At 49.1% G+C, this 17,080-nt stretch overlaps 1 protein-coding gene across 1 annotated transcript in view; it reads left to right on the forward strand.

Moving 5' to 3' along the window:
* SMC1B (structural maintenance of chromosomes 1B) overlaps positions 1–17,080 on the forward strand; it is a 2,375,007-nt gene that overhangs the window by 1,883,344 nt on the left and 474,583 nt on the right. The gene's annotated exons all lie outside the window — the stretch shown is intronic.

Here is a 17,080-nt window from a genome sequence, read left to right on the forward strand (position 1 = left end):
ACAAGGTGGGTGTAGCTGCCATCTGACCCCTAAGACCCCCCAAATCTAGGATTTAAGGGCATCCCTGAACCAAGCTCACCAGATTCCAGGCGACATACAAGAAGAAGAAGGTCTGCTTAGCTGAAACCCCCAGCAGAGAAAAAGGAAGATGACCACTGCTTTGTCCCCAGTGCTACCGGCCTGTCTCCTGCTTCAGAGAACCTGCAAAAAGACCAGCGACATGTCCAGCGGGCCTAGCGACTTCTGCCAACTCCAGAGGACTGTCTGCACCCAAAAGGGCCAAGAACTCCGAGGACAGCTGCTGTCTGAAGAAACCTACAACTAAGGATTTCCACCTCACTCCAGATGTGTGAGTCCTGACCCCTGTGCGCCTGACCCCCACGGCCCGTGTCCAGGTGGTCCACCCAGCTAGACAGGGTCCCCAGGCGATTGTGAGCTAGAGCCCACCCTGGGCTGACCCCTCCACGATGATGCCTGTAGAAGGAATCCCGATGACACTCCTGACTGCGAGCTCCAGACGAAGATAACTGACGCCTGAAGAACCAGTGCACCCGCAGCCCCCAGGCCCTGGAGAAAGCGACCCCTGGTGATGAATCAACCAGTAGATGTCCCTCCTCCCTGTCCAGTCGTAGTTTGCCTGAGAAGCCCCCCTGGAGCTCGTCTGCAGCCTCAGAGTGACCCCGGGGTCCCCTCACAGAGTTGCATTGAAAACCTGACGCCCTGTTTGCACCCCGCACCCGGCTGCCCTAGTGCTGCTGAGGGTGCGTATTTGGTACCTACTTGGGGCCCCTCCAGTGCTCTCTTAAATTCTTCCCCCCACCACCCCTCCTCCCAGTCTGGCCTCCGAAACCTCAGGTACTTACCTGCCAGCAGACCAAGTTCTGAGTGCCCCCTGTCTCCATAGGAGCCCACGTTAATTTGGTTCCTCTTTGACCTCTGCACCCGATCGGCCCCATGTTGCTAGTGGTGGGTGTTTGGGGTTAACTTGAACCCTCAACGATGGACTACCTACACCTCATAGATAAGAACTGTAAGTTGTATACTTACCTGCAAAACTGTATTATCTTTTCTTCCCCCAGTATCTGTTGAAAATGTCAGTGTCCACTTTTAAAATAGCTTTTTGCCATTTTAAGAAAATCTGTCTACATTGTCGATTCTATTCAAAGTCCTGATCATATATATGCAAAGTACCTTTACTTTTATGTACTCGCCTGCAAACTGAATCTTGTGGTTCTATAAATAAATTAACAAAACATATTTTTCTATATAAAATCCTATTGGTCTGGAGTTGAGTCAATAAGTGTGTGTTTCTTCTATTGCTTGTGTGTGTTCAACAAATGCTTAACACTATCCTCTGATAAGCCTAACTGATCAACCACACTACCACAAGTAGGGCATTGGTATTATCTATTTCAGCCTCTGTCAAGCCTCTGGGGAACCCCTGAACTCTGTGCAGAATATATCTCATTTTGATATAGTATATACAGATCCAGCTTCCTACAGCCTCTGTGTGCATTTTTCATTAAATCTGCCACTGGCATCAGTGTGGGTTTATTGCACTGAGAAGTTTGATACCCGTTTTGATAGGCTTCAGTGAAGCCATCATGAAGCTGTGGAATTCATAATTATATACTCCCAGCCCATGTATTCAATATGGCTACACTGCACTTACAGGGTCTAAGAATGGACTTAGACACTGTAGGAACATATTGCTCATGCAGCTATGCCTTCACCTGTGGTAAAGTGCACCCTGCCCTAGGGCTGTAAGGCCTGCTAGATAGGTGATTTATCTAAGCTGTAGGTTGTGTTTTGTAGAGATGGCACCCAGGGAAGGAAGCCAAGTCGACTTTACCTTTTCCTCCTAACAAACACACACAATCTGCAGTGGCATTGTGTATGTGTTTGGTGACTAATCCCTTAAGGTGGCACATACATGCTGCAGCACTTAGGAACCCTGCCTGGCCACATGACCCTTGTTACCACTGGCACCTTTTACAAGGGAATTAGCTGTGTGCCAAGGGCGTGCATATTGTGGAAGCAATGGTAGAGTTTAAGGAACGAATACAGGTGCTGGGGCCTGGTTAGCAGGATCCAGCACACACACAGTCAAGTTAGCATCAAATATCAGACAAAATGTGATGAGGAAACCATGCCAAAAGGGGCACTTTCCTACACAATCCTCTCCTAAACAAAAGACGATGAGACTAACTTTTCCCAACAGAGTCTTCATTGTCTAAATGGGAAAACCTGGAAAGTCCATCTGCATTGGCATGTGCAGTCCGAGGTCTATGTTCCACTGTAAAGTTCATTCCCTGTAGGGAGATGGACCACCTCAAAAGTTTAGGGTTCTCGCGTTTCATTTGCATCAGCCATCTGAGAGGTCTGTGATCAGTTTGAACAAGGGAGTCAATACTGCAGCACAGTCAGTCCTCTTGACATAGTTACCCCCACTTTTTCCCTGCTATCAGTGTGCCTAGACTGTTTTCACTGGGATACTGGTAACCATGACCCAAGTGATTGTGCTCTTTCCCTTGAATGTGGTTGCCTAGGACTTTCCACACCCCACAGTTGGCATACTGGTGCCCCCTTATAAGTCCTTAGAATATGATATCTAGGTACCCAGAGCATCGGGGCACCAGGGTTTCCAATGGGCTGCAGCATGTATTGTTCCACCTATGGGGGCACATGCAAAATGTGTATGCAGGCCTGCCACTGCAGTCTGTGTGAAAAGGTGCATGCGCCCTTTCACCACAGGTCACTGTTCTCATTGTAAGTCACCCCTATGGTAGGCCCTCCTAGCCCAGAGAGCAGGGTGCAGGTCCCTCTGTGTGATGGCAGCCCCCCTGCATGAGTAGAGGTGTCACTACACCAGCGCCATGACACTGGACTTTGGAAGTGCGGGGAAGAAATTGTACTTGTGTACTGGACACCGGTCACCACCTGATAGGTGGTCACCTCACTAGTTGAATAAACCCCCTTTTAGGGCTTTTTATGGACTCTCTTGAGGGTGGGTCCCCAGACACGATGTGCAAGATTCCACCAGGACTCCTCTGCATTGCTTACTTAATCTTCTGGCCACTAGAACTGCAACTGGACACTTCAGGAACCGACAAGCTGCAACTCCGGCGATGACTTCACTTTGCAACATTGTTTCTCTGGCTTCTTCCAGTAAATGCAACATTTCCCCGGCTGTGCGTCCTCTGAGGTTGGCGAGACTTCAGCCTGCACCAAGAAGCAAGAAGTAACCTCCCTTGGAGTGAAGAAGTCACTCCCCTTCATCTGCAGGCACCAACTACAATGACAACTGGCTGAGTGGATCTGCTCTCTGGAATCACAGGTGGTGGTCTGGAGTGGTGCCCTTGGTCCTCTCTGCCAGCTATCCAACTTAGCAGACGGTAAGCCCTTGCCTGTACTTGCAGTTGCTGCATGACTACAGTGGTATTGCATCGGCTTTGCATGTCTCCTAGATAAGTCTTGGCTGCTCATCCACAGCTACCTCTAGAGAGCCCTGGCGTCCTAGACACTGCCCACACTTCAGTAATAGGGATAGGGGATAGCTGGACCTGATATAAGGTTATAACACCAAAGGTGTCCACCACACACTAGGCAGCTTCCTACAAATACCAAACAGGTATGGTCTCAACTTCTTCAAGGACCAAACCATTGCAAAGGCCTCCCTCTCAATGGCACTCCAAAGCTGTTCCCTGGGGAGTAACGCCCTGCTAATAAAAGCAACAGACTGTTCATGGCCTTATTGTTGGTTTGGGACTGGACTGCTCCTATCCCATGTTCAAAGGCATCTGTCTGCACAGTGAACTGCTTAGAGTAGTCTGGAGCTTTGAGAACTAGTGCTGAGCTCAGTGCCTCCTTCAGGGTGTCAAAGGCCTTTTGACAACTAACCATCCAGTTTACCTTTCTGCACATCTTTTTTGGAGGTGAGTGTTATGAGGAGGGTCACAATTGACCCATATCCCTTCACAAACCTCCTGTGATATTCAGTAAAGAAAAGGAATGCCCTGTTTTGGTTATGGGTGGGAGGAGCTTCCCAATCCAGAATTGGCTGGATCTTGGGCTGTAAGGGTTGCACCTGGCCTCCACCCACAAGGTGGTCTAAGTATACAGCAGTGCCCTGCCCTTTCTGGCATTGGAGGCCTTATTAGTGAAGCCTGCAGATTGCAGGGCCTGCAAAGTCTTCCCAAGGTGGACCAGGTGGTCCTGCCAGGTGGAGCTAAAAGAGCAATATCATCTAGGTATGCTGCACTAAAGGTGTCCAATCCAGCAAGGACTTGATTCACCAACCTTTGGAAGCTGCCTGAGGAATTCCTTAAACCAAAGGGCATAATAGTGAACTGATAATGCCCATCAGGTGTGGGAAATGCTGTGTTTTCTATTGCTCCTGGTGCCATGTGAATTTGCCAGTACCCTGCAGTCAAGTCAAAGGTACTGAGAAACGTTGCTGCATCTAATTTGTCTATCAGCTGATCAGCCCTGGGTATGTGGTGATCATCTGTCTTAGTGACAGCGTTGAGACCTCTGTAGTCCACACAAAGCCTAATTTCTTACTTTCCGACCTGTGGATGAGGCTTGGGGACTAAGAACAGTGGGCTAGCCCAGGGGCTGTCAGAGGGTTCAATAACCCCTAAATCTAGCATCCTGTTGACTTCAACTTTGATGCTCTCCCTAAGTTGGTCAGACTGCCAGTAGATCTTGGATTTGACAGGCAAGCTGTCTCCAATGTCCACATCATGGGTACACCAATGTGTCTGTCCAGGCTTTAAGGAGAAGAGCCCTGCATACTACTGCAGGACTTGCCTGCAGTCAGCCTTCTGTTGGGCAGTGAGGGTGTCTGAGTAGAAACTCAATCAACTGACCCATCTTTAGGACTGCTAGAGAGGCGGTCCGGAGAGGTTTACTTTCTACTTCCTGCTCGTCATCAGTAAACGTCAGCATGGGTACATCGGCCCTGTCACAGAAAAGCTTCAGGAGGTTCACATGGATCACCCTCTTGGGTGTCCTGCTAGTGCCCAGGTCTACTAAGTAGGTGACCTCACTTTTCTTCTCAAGTATAGGGTAAGGGAAACACCATCTGCCCTGAAGTGCCCTTGGAGCCTGAGGTTCCAGAACTCACACCTTCTGACCTAGTTTGAATGCCACCAATGCAGCCTTTTGGTCATACTACTGCTTCTGAAGCTTTTGGCTAGCCTCAGGGTTTTTGGATGCTTTATCCATGTACTCTGCCATCATGGAACGTAGGCCTAGTACATAGACCCCTGCATCTTACTTAGATTTGCGGATTGCAAGGCTCCAGCAGGAATCCTCTGCATCCCTTACTTCACCTTCTTACTGAAGAAACTGCATCTGGACCCTCCAGGAACTCTACAAACTGCAACAAAGAAGCAAAGACGAATTCTGCAACATTGTATCTTCAGCTCCTGCCAGCAACTGAAGCTGTTTTCAGGTCCTGCATCCTCAGAGGACAGCCTGTCTTCAGCCTGCACCAGAAGAATGAAGGAATTTCCCTTGGAGTGAAGGAGTCACTCCCCTGCTTCAGCAGGCACCCCTCAACAATGACCGGTGGCGTAGGTCCCCTCTCCTGATGAAGTACGTCGATCCAGCATCACGGGTCGTGGACTGAAGTGGTCCTGACTGTCCTGCTTTGGTGGAGGTAAGAGCCTGCCTCCCCACTCAAGACAGTACCCCTGTGCACCATGTGTTTTGCGATTGCCAAGGGTTGTTGGCATCCTTCCATGAAGTTCTTCGTGCACCATGTAGCTCTGGCCCCAGCACTCTATCCTGCGATGCACAGCTTCCTGAGTGGTTATCCAGCGGCGTGGAATCCCTTATTGTAGTGCTGCGTGGGCCTCCTTTGCACCTCCTTTGTCCTCGTGCTGTGGGACTCCTGTGCGCGCTGCCTAGTCTTCTGAGGGCTCTCCGAGTTGCTGAGAGTCCCCTCTGCCTCCCTCTCCTGGGTAGAGTCCACCAGATCCCTCCTGGTCCCGGGCAGCGCCATTTTCTGCTAACCGCGAGCTTTGCGTGTGCCAAGGCTTGTTAGCAGAATCCAGCAACGCAAACCAGACTACAATCATCCATCCGGCATGGGACATCATCTGCACCAACCAGGAACCCGCATCAGTCTTCTTGGGTGCAGTACTGACTGTTGTTCTTCACCAGTGGTTATGCTTTTGCACCTTCATCCAGGTTAGCAGGGGCTTCTGTTTTACCTGGACTCTTCTGTGTTCTTCTTCCACAGGTTTTCAGGTCTTCAGGTCCAGGAATCGACTGTTGGTGTCTTGCAGTCTCTTCTGGTTCCTGCATTATCTTCTTTCTCGTGTTTTTGTGTGTTCTAGGAAAGTTACTGTGATTTACTTATGTTTTTCTGGGCTCTGGGGTGGGTTCTATTACTTACCTTTGGTGTTTTCTAATACTCCCAGCGCCCCTCTACACACTACACTTGCGTAGGTGGGAAACCGACTTTCACATTCCACTTTCTTAGAATATGATTTGTGTTCCCCCAGGCCCATTTCTAACTATTGTGATTTTCACCATTTGCACTGTTTTCTAACTGCTTTTACAGCCATTTCTGTATACTGGTGTATATAATTTGTATGTTACTTACCTCCTAAGGGAGTATAGTCACTATGGTATTTTTGGCATTTGTGTCACCAAAATAAAGTACCTTTATTTTTGTAACACTGAGTATTTTCTTTCATGTGTGTGAATACTGTATGACTACAGTGGTATTGCATGAGCTTTGCATGTCTCCTAGTTAGGATTTGGCTGCTCATCCACACTACCCCAAGAGAGCCTGGCTTCTAGACACTGACTACATGTCACTAATAAGGCATAACTGGACCTGGTATAAGGTGTAAGTACCTTAGGTACCCACTACAAACCAGGCCAGCCTCCTACAGATCAGTATCCCCTCACCATAACAATGGGATGGACCTTAGTGACGTTGGCACCTGTAAACCTCAGGGCTTCTACTCTAGTTCCATTAATCAAGGGATGCTGTCTGTATTTGTTCATTTTAGGGGTTCAGACAGCAAGAGTGGCCACATCTGCCGCACCCTCAGAGCCAAAAGTAGCTTCAGTGTGGACGCTGATTAGCTCTGGACACACTGTAAATCTCACTTGGAGACTGGCTATTCAGGTGCTAGCTGGTACAGTACTGGGGTGCTTCTTTTTGGGACATGCCATGTTTCCTGTTTGGTGTCCATTCTGTTTACAGTTGAACGATCAGGCCTTTTTGGGATCAAAGTTTTTACCCTTGTACCCATGAGTGAATGGTGAAGAGGTTTGGGGCACACCCTCCTAAATAGGTTTCTGGGGGCCTTTAGAAGTCTCTTTACTTCTATGTCTCACCACCCTTCCCCTGGGGAGGCTTAGTAACCCTTTCTTTTTGTCACCCCCTGTGGAAGTCTTGGTCACCATAGTCTTGTCCCAATGGACTGCCTTCTTTCCCAATTCTTGGGGTGAAATTGGACTTAGGTCTTCCAGATACTGATGCGACTTTTTCATGAGGTTTTGTGAATCCCCCGGAACCTAATTCTATACGCTTTAGTGGCGAGTCCAAAGCCCTCAATCAGGGTAGCCTTCATATGGTCATAGGACTCAGTATCTCCTCCAGTGTCTTTGGAGACTTGGGTGTGAATCCCACTGCTGCCACCAATTTAGGAGCTGGCTCTGTTTATACTATCCCAAAATAAGGTATAGTGTGCACAGAGTTTAGCGGATCCCCAGACGATTTACAGAGGCTAAAGTAGATAATACTAATGCTCCCTTTTGTGGTCATGTAGTCGAGCAGTTAGGCTTATCGGAGGGTAGTGCTAAGCATTTGTTGTACACACACACAGTAAAGAAAAGAGGCATGATTTCAATGACTAACTACAGGCAAATGTTTATGTATTGAAAAATATACTTAGTTACTCTATTTCTCAAACCAAAAGGATCTTTGTTGCAGGTAAGTACAGTTTTAAGAATGTATCACTTTCAAGTATCAAGTGCACTTTGTTTGTAATTCACAGTTTGAACCGTTTTCAGGTATGTGATACTTTTCAATATCAAAAGTAGACAGTGCAGTTTTCATAGAAAGCAATGCAGTCTCAACACAGTTTGCAGGTAAGTAGTCGACTTACGATCCCAATCTTCGGGGGTTAGGGTGTCTACATGGCAAAGTTTAGGAAGACACCAAGGGTGCGCCAACAGCAACACAGGGCCGGCCGGATGCAGAGGTCAAAGTTGGAGTTGGGCACCCAGTGGAATCCTATAGAGACTAGGGCACTTTGAAAGAAACACCTTGCAGGTAATTACCTGTGACTTCAGGGCACAGACCTGAAGAGTTTAGATCAGTACTGGGATTCGGGGGCACAGGTCAGCACCAAACACACACCCTCAGTGGCATCAGGGACAACTGGTGCAGGGTGCAAACAAAGCGTCGGGTGCCCAGTGCTTTGCAAGGAGGGAACCCCGGAGGTCACAAAGAGGCTGCAGGTTTGGTCCAGGGAGTCAGATAAAGAAGCCCAACGGCTGGATAAAAAAGTAGAGAGCCCACTTGGGTTCCCCAAGTCCCAGGGGCTGCAGGTGCAGTGGTACCTTTAGGCATCCGGAAATCTCTACCGGAGCCAGTCGCTGTCAGGAGGATCCTCTGGATTTAGACTGCAAGCGTCATTGTGTTGGTCAGGAGGGGGTCAATCCAGGGTAGACTTGAGGTCAGAATCACCTGGAGATCTTCTCTTGACCCGTGGGCCACCTGGACTTAGGGTATGGGCTTCAGGTGCAGAGTGGGCAGGGTTCGTGGATCCGGAAGTGTCTGGAGACCTTCTTGAATTTGTTTTGTGGACAGGGCTGTTGTCCTTGGTATATCTTGGTCCTTTGGTATTCAGGCAGTCCTCTGGGGGTTTGTAGAGGCCACAGGTCCTGCAGGATGCATCGCCTTTTTGTGGCAGAAGTCTTGAAGCAGCAGACAGACCGGTAGGGCTGCAGCCAAGTCAGTTGTTGTCTGGAGACTTCTCTGCTGGAGTGGCTCTAAAGTTCTTCTTTTTCGTTAAGGTCACCAGAAATCTACTGACCCTGAGGGTGACTACATCAGTGTGGGTTTATTGAGCTGAGCAGTTTGATACCAAACTTCCCAGCATTCAGTGAAGCCATCATAGAGCTTTGGAGTTCGTAATGTCACACTCCAAGCCTATGGAATGTATGATGGAACAACGCATGCGGGAACCACGCATGCCTTAACAAGGCAGTTGGAACAATGACCGCGTTGTTTCCACACATGCCTTTACCACGCAATCCTTTACAATGATTTTTCGTTGTAACAGCATGCCTAGTGAAGACGTGTGGGAACGGCATCCGTGGTTTTATTATGTCACCCGCCCTATGGCCTACCCCACCCCTAATACTTAAACTACCCCAACCCCCCACCCGCCCTAAAATCAAAACTTCCCTGACCTCTCTACGCCCACCCCTAAAAATAAAATTACTGCGACGTCCCCATCCGCCCTAAGGCCCCTAAAAACCGAACTAACCCGACACCCCTACTTTCTGAGCCCTAAAACTTTTCCCGACCCCGCCCTCTAAACAATGACCCCCACCCTCCCCATAAAAGCACAAAACGACCCCAACTCCTCACCTCTGCCCCTAAAAACAAAACTACCCTGACCCCCCACCTGCCCATAAAAACAAAACTATCCTGACCCCCCACACCGCCCCTAAAAACAAAACTACCCTGACACCCCCACCCACCCTGAGCCCAAAAACCTTGTCCAACCCCCCCACCTGCAATCAAAACAAAACTACAACCGCCCCTAAAAAAAAACTACCCTGACCCCCATCCACCGCTAAAAACAAACCTACCCCCACCCCTTCCACTAAAAACTGAACCAACCCGACACCCCCACCCACCCTGAGCCCTAAAAGGTTCCCCTCCCCCACCGACCCTAAAATACAACCAACCCACCTCCCGCCCTAAAAACAAAACTACCTCGCCCCCAACCCCACCTGTAAAAAGAAAACTACCCACCCGCCCTAAAAAACTAAATTACCCTGACCCCCCACTCCCACCCCAAACCCTTGATCCACCCCCACCTCTAAAAACTATCTCCCAACCCTGCGCGATCCCCCATCCTAAGCCCTACCCTTAAAAAATATCCTGAACACCTCCCCTCCCGCCCCTAAAAAAAAATAGCCCAACCCCCAACCCAAGCCCTTTATACACTCCCACCCCTAAAACTTACCTCCAGCCCTGCCCCAACCACACTTACCTGACCGCGTCCTCTCCTGAACCACTCTATCTTTTTCTCTGCCTTAACCACGCATATGTGTAGTTCAGCAGATGCGTGGTTAAGGCAGAGTAAAAGCCAGGAGTTGTTCCGGCAAGTGTGGTTACGCTTGCGTGAGAAATGTCCGCGTTGTTCCCAACGTGTTGTTTAGGATGTTTCCCCAGCCCATGTACTCAATATGGATACACTGCACTTACACGGTCTAAGAATGGACTTAGACACTGTTGGGGTATATTGCTTATGCAGCTATGCCCTCACCTGTGGTATAGTGCACCCTGCCTTAGGGCTGTATGGCCTTCTAGAGGGGTGACTTACCTATGCCACAGCCAGTAGGTTGTGGGCTTGGCACCCAGGAGAGATGCCATATCAACTTTACCTTTTTCTCCCCACCAAGACACACAATCTGAAATGGCAGTATGCATATGTTTGGTAAGGGGACCCTTAGAGTGGCACATACATGCTGCAGCACTTAGGGACCCTCCCTGGCCACATGACCCTTGTTACCACTGGTACCTTTTACAAGGGACTAAGCTGTGTGCCAGTTTTGTAAGCAATGGTACAGTTTAGGGAAAGAACAGAGGTGCTGGGTCCTGGTTAGCAAAATCCCAGCGAACACTCAGTCAAGTTAGTATCAGATATCATGCAAAAAGTGGGGGAAGGTAACTATGCCAAAAGGGGCACTTTCCTACAGTTAAGACATGGGCAGACCGAGGGGGTAAATTCATGGGAGTGCACTTCTACCGAGGACAAAGGGAGATGGCGGTGTGGAGCGTGTATGCACCACCAAGCCTGCAGGCTTCCACCCAGGCCAACCTTAGTGACATACTCATCACACTACCTTCCCCCATACACATTATTAGTGGGGATTTTAATAATGTAATGGATACCGGCCTTGACTGATCAAGCACACAAACCACCACCACACTGCAAACGGGATTAGCACAGTTTGCATAAGGACTGGGATTGTCAGGCGGTTGGCACACCCGACGAACCGACAATACTCATACTTCTCTGGGGCCCATAGGGTCTCCTCTCGTCTAGACTACATTCTAGTGTCCACTAATGGAGTAAGAGACATTTAAAGGGTGAATTTCCAGGCATGAGGCCTATCGAACCACTCCCCCTTGCAGGCCACAGTGGAGCTCGTTAGTGACCGAAAAGCCACGGGATGGAGACTAAATGCTTGTGACTTGAAAGATAGAGAGGTAGCACGTAGGCTCCGATTTGGGACAGATCTATATTTCACTGAAAACCAAAACTTACTTACCTCCAAGGTGGTACTGTGGGAGGCCTACAACAGTGTCTATAGGGGTAGAGCACAAAACGCAATAGCACAAAAAAGAAGAGGGAAACTAAGGAATTGGAAGAGCTTGAGGCACAGATACTGCAACTAGAGGGTTCCCCGAAACAGACCACAGACCCCCTCCTATTGCAGCAGATACATTCCCTTGCAAGTGGAATACAGAGAGTTGATGCAAGCACACACCATGAAACATATGCAGGCCATCCACCACAGATTATACAAATCTGGGGACAAGGCAGGGAAAGTACTGGCATGGGTTAGCAAGAAAAAACAGGAGGCCAGATGGATACAGTTGCTTATGTCAGATGCACGGGAAATACATGAAACAGACATCCAAATAGTGGAGGAATTTGCTCAATACTATCTGAAATGTTATTATGTCCAAACCCTTGCAGACCCCAAGGCAATAGTGCAATACTTGACAGCAACCCCAGGTCTGGAATTAGATGGTACTGATAGAGAGGACATTGAACAAGATTTGACACTATCTGAGGTACATGCAGCATTAACCAAGCTCTTCCCGGGAAACTCCCGGACCCAATGGTCTCCTGCCGGAGTTTACAAAATATACTCCAGCCTAGTAGGGCCCCACCTGTGGCATATATTTCAAAAAGCAGGAGAGAAAGGAGAACGCCCCGTTCCGTTGACCTCTGGAGAGCTATAATTGTCACAATTCCCAAAGAGTGAAAGCAGAGAGACAGGTGTACATCATACCGCCAATCTCGCTCTTAAACACGGTGACAAAGCTGCTGGCCATGATCCTTGCCACACGTCTCTTGCAGGTTATAACCTAGGTTGCTTGGACGTCGGACGGACTCTACAAACCCCCAGAGGACCGCTACTCTTTAAAAATCACCAAGGATCTCCGTCTAGAGCAGAGGTCTTCAAACTGGGGGGCCTCAAGTGATCCTAGTAGGGAGCGCCAGACTCTGGCCAAAAGCAACATAACACAGATAACAGGCCTTTCTTTTAAACAGAAGCATGTTATTGCATTTTTAAGAAGGTAACAGTATTGAACTGCAATGTTTAAATAGGTCTAGACATATTTAAATAATGCCATCTTTTTAAAATGATTATGAAAAATCCTGAGGGGGGCCCAATGATTTTTATTTTTGCAACTGGGGGGGTGCGGCATTAGAAAGTTTGGAGACCACTGGTCTAGAGTGAAGGCATCACTCTGCAACACCAAGGAATCAAAGCCCCAGTGAAGGCCAATTCACAGACCGGCTGTTGACCAAGGAACTGGATGCTGCAGCCAGACCACATTTCACCCATCAGACTGCGTGGGCAAAACCTACCAGTGTGCCAAGTTTGGTGGCACTGCGACCTCCAGTGGCCAGACTGTGCAATAGCCCAAGGTACTGGTCACCTCACATCAGACACCCAGGACAGTCCTTTCTGGACCAAAAAAGGACCAGGAGAAAACCCTAATCGAGGGACTTCAGGAACCACCCGGACCTCCCACCAGAGTGCTCCTGCTGGCCTGCAAGCGACCCTCCAAGGTTCCTACCTACTGCTTCCAAGAGTACCTTTGTACACAGCTTCTGGCTCACCAATTGACTCTGCACTTGGCCATCCAGTGCCCTGCACTGAAGATCCAGCTCTGCCTTAAGGGTCCCCAACCCTTGTGACCTCAACTCTCCAAGGGGACCCTCTACATTTACCTCTAAGTCCACCAGTGCAGCGCTTTTCCAAGTGGTCACGCACAGTGGTCGACACCAACTCGTTCAACTTTTCTGCAGCTGCTTCCCGCCAGAACAGTGAGTTGTCCGAACTTCTCCAGCTGGTCCAGGGTACCCACAGAGGACCTCGAAGTACCTGCAAATGGAGACAGTGGTAAACACTGCCTGATTTACTGTAGATTTCAAAAATATTTTGCCATTGATTTCTATAGTGCGTAATTACACACTGAAAGACTATTTTTAATAAACTTTAAAAAATCATAGGTTAAGAAGTACTTACCTAATTTTGACAATCTTGGTTTGAAAATGTATATGAAAATCTGAAATATTTTTAGAAATTGGTTTCGGTGTTATTCTCTTGAGTGATACTGTGGGTACAGCAAATGCTTTGCACTTCTCCAAGATTACCCTAACAGCTGGACCCAGCTACCATAAAAATAAGAGCACTAAGGCCCTCATTATGACCTTGCCGCCAAGATCGGACCGCCGGGCGGCCGCCAACATGCCCACACTCCTGCTGCGGCCATTTGGAGATCCCCGCTGGGCCGCAACACAGGAGCCTGCTGCAAATGGAGACAGTGAAAAGCTGCAGGGGGCCCTGTCAGGGGGCCCCTGCACTGCCCATACCAGTGGCATGGGCAATGCAGAGGCCTCCAGGGGCCCCGCGACTCCCCGTACCGCCAGCATTTTCCTGGCGGTTCAATCCGCCAGGAAAAGGCTGGCGGTAGGGGACTCGTAATCCCCTGGGCAGCGCTGCAAAACCACGGTCGTAATGCCATGGGAAACACCGCCAGCCTGTTGGTGGTGCTTTCGTCAGAACCGCCCTAGCGGTCTTGGACCGCCAGGGTTGTAATGACCCCCTAAGTGTTCTAGCTTTTACCTCTGTAAACTAATGTGTGGTTGCCTGCACCCCCTGCACAGTGTGCCTAGCTTTGCACACTACATAGAGGGCCAGCCTCCTACACCCAGGAGCTGCACCATGTATTGTGCCACCCTAATAGACACTTCAGCAAACACATGCACACTGCCACTGCAGATTGTGTGTGTTGGTGGGGAGAAAAAGTTAAAGTTGACATGGCATCCCTCTCACGGTCCCATGCCCACAAACCACTTCCTGTGGCATTGGTAAGCCACCCCTCTAGCAGGCCTTTCAGTCGTAAGGCAGGGTATGCTATACCACAGGTGAGGCCATACCTGCATGAGCAATATGCCCAACAGTGTCTAAGTCCATTCTTAGACATTGTAAGTGCAGTGTGGCCATATTAAGTATATGGGCTAGGAGTTTGTCATTACGAACTCTACAGCTCCATGATGGCGTCACTGAAGACTGGGAAGTATGTTATCAACCTTCTCAGCACACTAAACCCACATTGATGCCTTTGTTGGATTTAGTGAAAAATGCACACAGAGGGCATCTTGGAGACGACCCCTGTGTTTCACCCAACCCACTAGTGTAAGGCTGACCAGTCTGTGCCAGCCTGCCACCAACAGACACGTTTCTGACCTTTGTGCTCTCTGGGTCAGGAATAAAGCCTGCTCTCGTGAAGGTGATTCACACCTCCTCTCCCCTTCCTCCACCTTTCAGGAACTGCAACACTTGGCGGTAAGCCTCAAAGCTTCCTGCCTTGCGTTACACTGCCCCAGGGCAAACCAGCCAGCGGAGAGGCCTGCCCCCCTGACCATGCTCCACTTTTAGCAGCCCGTCCTGCGGTAAATTAGTAAACACCTGGAGGTGTGCTCACTCCAGCTAGGACAACCCTTAAGGTGCCCAGAGCTGAGGTGAACCTCTCATGGCAGAATCCTCCATCTTTTCTTTGATGGTATTAACCAGTAGGATTAGGAATGTGCCCTATTCCCCAAAGGGAGTGGGCCCAGGAAGGGTGTAGATTGGCTACTGCCCTCTGACCCCTGTAACACCCATAAATCTAGTATTTAGGGGCACCCCTGAACCATGCTCTTCAGATTCCTGGCAACCTGAAGAGAAGAAGAACTAAAGAGCCACCCCAGCAGAGAAGACTCCAAACAACAACTGACTTCACCCCAGCCCTACTGGCATGTCTGCAGCTTCAAGAATCCTGCTACAAGAAGACGATTCATCCTGCAGGAGCAGCGATTTATACAAACCTCTAGAGGACTGCCTGCCTACCTAAACACCAATATCTCCCGAGGACAGCAGCCCTTTCCACAAAGAAACATCCAAGAAGGACTCCAGAACTGCTCCAGATCTGTGACTCCTGCCCACTCTGCACCCGACTCCCACAGCCCGAGTCTAGATGTCCCATCAGACGAAAGAGAGTTCCCAGGCAATTCCGACACAAAATCCACTCTGGATTGACCACTGCTAACCAACAAGACGACGCTTGCAGCCTAAATCCATAGGACTCCCATGGCCATAACCAGATCCGGTGAAGACTTCTCATCGCCTAAAGGTACCCCTGCACCTGCAGCCCCCTGGCCTTGGGAAACCCAACCAACGGTCCAACAACGTCCAGTGGGCTCTCTGCTCGGCTGTCCAGCAGGTGGTTTTCTTCAATCAACTTCCTGGTCCAAGCCTGCTGTATCTTTGTGACCCTGGGATCCCTCATTGAAAAGCCCGACACTGTGTTCCACCGTGCACCCGACGGGCAGCCCCTGCACCACTGGGTATGTGTGTTTGGTGCTGAGCGGTCCTGAAGGCCCCCTCCCCCCACTTCCCGGTGCTGATCTAAACCCCCCAGGTCTGTGCCCGCAGGTACTTATCTGCCAGCTGTTTTCTTCTAAGTGCCCCCTGTCTCCATAGGATTCCATTGAGCTGCCGACACCAACTTTGTCCTCTGCACCTGGCCTGCCCCTGTTGCTGATGGTGCCGCCTTGGTGTCTTTCTTAACCTCTAGAGACTGGCATTGTATGTCGAGTACTTACCTGTAAACTGCGTTGCTACTTCTCCTCCCCTAGGACTGCATTGCTTTCTATGAGAAATTGCAATGTGTCCACTTCTGAAACTGAAAAGTATTACTCACCTGTAAACTGTTTTACCTGTGAGTTATAAACAAAGTGCATTTGATACTTGAAAGTGATACATTGTTGAAACTGTACTTACCTGCAACAAAGATCCTTTCGGTTCTAGAAATAAAGTAACAAAGTATAATTTTTATACATAAAAACATTTGGCCTGGAGTTAGTCATTGAGTGTGTGCCTCATCTCTTGTTTGTGTGTGTACCACAAATGCCTAGCACTATTCTCTGATAAGCCTAGCTGCTCGACCACACCCACAAAAGAGAGTATTAGTATTATCTACTTTAGTCTCTGTAAAGCCTCTGGGGATCCACTGGACTCTGTGCATACTATACCTTACTTTGGTATGATATATACAGAGCCAGCTTCCTACAGGTGGCATTCACGCATCCCTGGGAGGTATCAAATCCCGCTTATTTAAGATCCTCCACGGAGCCTTCTATGGTAGACAAAAACTACACCACATAGGATGCGTTCGATAAATGCCAGACAGTGGCTTCTTCTTGCACACACTCTTGGTGTGTCCAAAAATTCAGGTCTATCAGGAATTCATTGTAATATTCGATGTGCAGATTCCACTAGAGCCGAGATTTGTCCTGTTGAGAATCCCAAATGACATGGATAGCCAATGGTTCAAGCCTCTGTTTTGTACACTGGGGCTGGTCATTGCAAAGAGAGGTCTAGCCAGACACTGGTGGGTGACACAGACTCCGAGCATCCAGGAATGGCAGACAGTAATGGATATGTACATGGCCGCATAGAAGGTTGTCTACCGCAATAGAGGTTGTCCCCGTAAGTTTGAAAGAATATGGGGCTGGTGGAG

This window comes from Pleurodeles waltl, chromosome 4_1 (genome assembly GCF_031143425.1).
Source record: "Pleurodeles waltl isolate 20211129_DDA chromosome 4_1, aPleWal1.hap1.20221129, whole genome shotgun sequence".
NCBI lineage: Eukaryota > Metazoa > Chordata > Amphibia > Caudata > Salamandridae > Pleurodeles > Pleurodeles waltl.